The 6,000-nt window shown below is 42.4% G+C and overlaps 1 protein-coding gene across 1 annotated transcript in view; it reads right to left on the reverse strand.

Moving 5' to 3' along the window:
• LOC142483357 (DNA repair-scaffolding protein-like) overlaps positions 1-6,000 on the reverse strand; it is a gene marked incomplete at its 3' end in the record, with an annotated part of 148,298 nt that overhangs the window by 141,922 nt on the left and 376 nt on the right. The gene's annotated exons all lie outside the window — the stretch shown is intronic.

Consider the following 6,000-nt stretch of genomic DNA (forward strand, 5'->3'; position numbering starts at 1 on the left):
TTGTTATCAACAAGCGTCTAATTTCTAAATTCAAATATTTTAAATAAGCAGGTATCACTCAAAGCCTATAAATAACAAAATCTCAATATGTACACTTTAGGGCAAGAGAGTATCAGAAACGTAAGTATCAAATTTCTGTTACCAACAGGTATATCCAGCTCTGTGGTGATAAAAATCTATCACCTCACATAGTATAGCATGGCTTGTAATTCGGAAATGTATCTGTGTTCCCACCGTGGAAAGGGGAAAAAGGAGGTAGAAATATTATTTCAAAGCTCCGCTGTATTGCATAAAGAGGAGAGATTTAGTCTGTTCAATTCTCTTAGTATCCAACTGCAATCCAGGGGGAGCATAAAGGGAAATAGAACAGAAAACAAAGAACAATCTAAGTGCAGACAGTTTTTAAAAGGGTGTATAAATTTGTATTGTCTTGGCTCCTATGTGTTGCCTACTTACAAGATGTAAGTCAAAAACGAGCGGTTTTGACACACAATGGTCTCTGCTAGGAGGATTTCTTAACCAGGTAGTGGGATCTCCAACTCTCAGCTCAGCAGCAGTGTATATGTAAAATAAATAATACCATAGTGCAGACCAGTAACAATAAAAAACTCGACTTTATAGGGTAAAAATAAACACTTACAATAAAAACAAGTGGTTAAGGCATGTATCACACTGATAGTGATTGAGGAGAGAAAATGGTTAGCTCCAGGCTCACCCGCCTCCTCCGGTGTGACTGCGTGTGGACCACCGCTCTCTGTGACCTTTCACCTCCGCTGGTGACCGCTGTCTCGCCGGTCTAGTCCCCTCGTAGATACCCTCTTGTGTGGGCTATTCGGCTCCCTTTGCTGGGTGTATACAGGTGCTGCAGAGGACTTGGACTCCAGCTCTCTCACCGGTCGATGGTCCCGCCTTGCTTGCTCCGATGCGTCACTTCCGCTTAGTCCCGATGCGTCACTTCCGGTCGCGGCTGTGTGAGTGTCAGCTCCCAGATCTCTCCTCTCTCCTCTCAGGGCGGCTACCACTCTACGCGTTTCGCCAGGTGTGTGGCTTCCTCAGGTTTACCTGCCGCACAGCATACTGTGGGAGTGAGGAGGCAGCTCAATCAGCTGTTTGACACCGGCATTTAAAAAATTCCCTGCTCAGACCTCTTCACGCTCCGAACAGGATCGCGTGCATCAGTCTGTGAGGTCTTGCAGTGACTGTATTCTATCAGTCACTGCGCTTATACTTGGCTTCAATCAGGGGTTTATTTCTCTTTATTTGGGGGGAGTATATGCGTGGCGGGTTCGCATGTACTGCTGTACAGTATACCTACCTACCCATAGCAATCACTTGAGTGCCTCACTCAGGTTCACTTAGCATTCATGATAACAGCAGTACAAGTTATCCATAGTTAGTTACCCTCCTTGAACAAGTGTTACTGATGGTTAACCCTATAGTAACATCCAGCATATAGGAGATATATGTCTTCACAGTTTTATCCACCATCTGAGCCTTACTACGGAATACTGTGAGAGGGAGACTTATCTATCTCTAAGCACACATTATAATACCTTACAGGCTAAGAGGGGGATGTGGGATTAACCCTTACTGGGTGGTCACAGTGATTGTCACTACCACCGCATTTTTGCCACAGATCACTAACGCATTATTGCAAGCTACATACATATGTTCTGACCCAGTCCCTAAGGGGACCGGACGGTATCTAAACAGTGGCCCCTTGACGGCCCCATTCCTATATTTATAGGTAGCTATATCCATAGCAATAGATCCCGAACATCTATTAGGGATCTCCATACGATTCATCAACTTAACTCACCTGAGTTAAGTTACCAAGGACAGTCACGTACTGTTTGACATATGTTTTATTTTAACCCCCCTTTTTTTATTTATTGGTACAAATAAAGTATTTGAACACATTCACTATACATTCAGCTGTGATTGAGTGCTTGTACACTAGGTTTCCTTTTCTCTGTGATACTAAAAATATAAGTTTAAAGATAAACAGTATTATGAAAAGTTATATAATCTGCCCAAAGGCAACAAAAAAAGTACAAAAAAACTCAGACCTGCCTTCCTCTTTTCTACATAGATGCTCTTTACCAAAGATAGCCACCATGGATAGAGACAAAATCAAAGCCCCAATAACAGGCCTAAAGATAGAAGTTATCAAAACACTGAAGAATGGGAAAAATCCTGGACCAGATGGTTTTTCAGGCACATATTATAAAAAAGTTCTGCGCAATACTGGTCCCCCACCTAACAAAACTATTTAATACATTTCTAAAAGGAGCAAGCCCCTCAAAAGAGATGTCCCAAGCTACTATATTAATACATAAAGAAGGAAGAGACCCTTTAAATTGTGACAGCTACTGCCCCATCTCTCTGCTCAACTCAGACATAAAAATATACGCCAATGTCTTGGCTAAAAGGTTAAAGTCAATCATGCCTACAATAACCCATCCTGACCAAGTGAGTTTTATAACTGGTAGACAAGCCTCTAATAATACAAAGAGGCTAGCTAATATTATGCAAATAGCTCAATCATCTAAATCGCAATTAGTGGTCTTAAGCTTGGAAACGGAAAAGGCCTTTGATAGGCTGAATTGGGATTTCATGTTTAAAACACTTGAGGCGTTTGGGTTTGGCTCAGTCTTTGTGAATCGGGTGAAGGCCCCTTTACGAATCTCCTACAGCAGCTGTAGCAATTAATAGGCAACTCTACAGTCGATTCCCAATAACAAATGCGACGAGGCAGGGGTGTCCCCTTTCAACCCTACTATTTGCTCTCTGTCTATAAAACCACTTAGTTGTTTTATAAGAGATTCTAAGGATATATCGGGGTTCAACCTAGTTAAAGAGGAATTTAAAATAGCTCTATTTGCTGATGACATCATCTTAATCTCTAAGCCTTTGATGTCCCTCCCCAATCTTTTTAATATATTGTCTGAATTTGGCATTTATTCGGAATTTAAAATTAATAACTCAAAAATCAGAGGCACGTGGTATCAATCTTCCCCATCACTTAACAAAATTATTACAGATTTTGATTTTCAATGGGGCCCAAAATCAATAAAATATTTAGGTATTCAATTCCCAAAGGCTATAAACTCGTTATATAATGCCAATTATACCCCCCTTCTCAAAAAACTGGAGAGAGGTTGCACAATGGTCGACGTATCCGATCTCGTGGCTGGGACGTATATGGGCAATAAAATGAATGTTCTGCCACATCTTCTATACCTACTTCATACTCTGCCGATTCGGGTCCCACCTCAAGACCTAGCAGTTTTCCAAAAAGTGCTCACTAAGTTCATATGGAACAACAAAAAGCCCAGAATGAAAAAAGATATATTATGCCGTCCAAAAGAACTAGGAGGTCTAACTATGCTGAATATCCTTAACTACTAGAAAGCAGCCCAATTGGGACAGGTGATGCAGTGGCATATCCCTCCGTCATCAAAAAGATGGGTGGAGCTGGAGGCCAGTCTCACTTCACCGGTGCCAGATATAATCTGGCTAGACAAAAAAGACAGACCAAAGATAGCTTCAGACAATCCAATTCTAAAACATTCTTGCGCTATATGGGACACATCTAAGGCCTGGAACATAGTGGTTTTAAGCTCGCTGAGGCGGGCTGAGCAGATGCACAAAGCCCCTGCATCTGTCATCAGCGCAGCTATAGTTTCTCCCTCCGCATGCGCACTGATGCGTACGGCGGCTGAAAAACTTTCCCGAGACAGGCAGTTTTGAAATTTGCCGCTCGGGGAAGCGGAGGAGCGGCCACGTGGAGCGGGGGACTAGCCCCGCCTCCCACCCTGCCCCCAGAGCACGCTCACTGCCTCGCCTGCAAGGACAGGGAAAAGCCCCATTTTGGAGTAGGCGAGGCAGAGCAGGAGCACGGCTCAGCGCTGTTTGCTCCTCTATTTCCCAGGCCTAAGACAAAATTGAAACTTACACAAAAAGGTTCTCTGATGACCCCATTAGCAAACAATCATGATTTCCCCCCGGGATGCCATGAATCCTATCTAGATTCTTGGAGAGGTACAAGTATTTTAAAGGTTGTAGATTTATTTACACAGTCTAAATTATAATCGTTCCAAATTTTACAAGGACTATTTGATCTACCAAACTCAGATTTTTACCGCTATCTACAAGTTAAGCATTTTGTTGATGAAAAGTTTGACCAGGATTACATTCCGAAACTCACATTGAGAGGATGTGTAGACAAGCCTCTGAAAAGACTAAAATAACATCATCTTTATATTATATAGAATTTGACGAGTTATTTAGAACAGCGGTGCGCAAACTGGGTGGGGGGGCAGGGTTTACAGAAGCCCCACGCGCTTCCCGAATTCACTTAAATTAAGTGCCAGGAAAGTGGCGAAGATCTCTGTAAACTGCACTTACCTTGGCTCAGACCGCTTCTGGAGACGCGTCGCCATGGCAAATTACACTGTGAGGTCATGTGACGTCTTGACGCCCAGGCGCCAGAGCCGAGGTAAGACGGGGGCGCGCAGAGAGGGGAACAGCCGGCAGGGGGAGGGGAAAAAAAGAGATTGCGCTCCCCTGATCTAGAAGACACTATGACCCCCTTCTATAATAAGGTTATATATGTATTTCAATAAATAAAAGCTAAGAACCGTGAAATATGATCTCTATACAGCAGGGCCCCGCTCATACATCGGGTTCCGTTCCAGGCCGCCGCTATAAAGCGGAAATCGCCGTAAAGCGGGGCCCTACTGTATTGTACCTTTGAAAACAAAGTTGCAGAGCTGTCAACAGACTGTTTAGCTGACAAATGGCATCTGACAAGGAGTTGCGCACGCGCTAAAACTGTTGTTTAGTGACAGCCGGAAACTTTGCTGCTGTGCACGTCATACCGAAAATGGCCGGAAAAACGGAACAAGCGCCGGACTTAATGAATATGGGTATACATTGGGAAATGCTGTATGAGTGGAACGCAGTAAAGCGGGGCCCTACTGTATATACTTACTATTTTGATGGATTGTTACAGGTGGTACGAATAAGTGAGAAGGTGGAAGACTATGTACACTGAAGTGTTATATTGAAAGTGTTGTTTATGCAAATGCAGTGACATCCCCCCTCCCTCCCTCTTTCTTCATTTTCTGTTTTCATTGTGTTCCCAGCTATTGTAATATGTATTCTCAATTTAATTTTTCCGTGTTAAAAGATATTCAAAGATGAAAACGTATTCTGTTAAAATTGAAAAACATATGAAACTACAAATAGAGATATTTAAAAAAAAATGATGACAATGATTTGATGTCTGTGCAAATAAAAAAAAAACAAAGACACATGTAGATAAAATGTTTGTGTTTGTAGTCATATTTTCAGAATTTCAATGTTATTTTCAATAAAAAATATATACTGTATTTGTATTTAAATGCAACCTCTATGGGTGAGACCCACATTACACAGCCCAGGGCCCCAAAAAGTCTGGTGATGCAAGATGCCATGAATTGACACTCAGTTTTTCCCTAAAATGCAACCTAAAAAATGTTTTAACTCATACATTGGTAAAGTAATGAGTTTTACAATAATAATTCTCTATTGTCTTCTTTTCAGCGGATTACTTGACATGACGTTTTATTTTTGTGAGCCACGTGGGACAGCACCTTAAACCCCTTGGTGCTGGAGGGACAGATCACAAGTGGGATAGCACCTTTAACCCCTTAGTGCTGGAGGAACAGATCACAAGTGTTGTATGAACCACACATAAAAGGGATCAAACACCAACTAGAACCCGACCTTTTGCGGTCTTGCATCACGAACGAAAAAGTGCAATACTGATGTTAATACAAGAAAGTTGCAAATGAAAAATACGTGGACGATTTCGCTGCCAGGAGGGACAAGTAAAGGGACCATATTAACGCTATCAGAGGCCTCTGTGGCACCGAAGGCGTTCATAGACTCCCCTTTCACGTTGTACGAGACTTGAGAAGTTGGGTGTTATGGCTGTCCGTGCCTCTGGGTATC

Source organism: Ascaphus truei, unplaced genomic scaffold (assembly GCF_040206685.1).
Source record: "Ascaphus truei isolate aAscTru1 unplaced genomic scaffold, aAscTru1.hap1 HAP1_SCAFFOLD_323, whole genome shotgun sequence".
Lineage (NCBI taxonomy): Eukaryota > Metazoa > Chordata > Amphibia > Anura > Ascaphidae > Ascaphus > Ascaphus truei.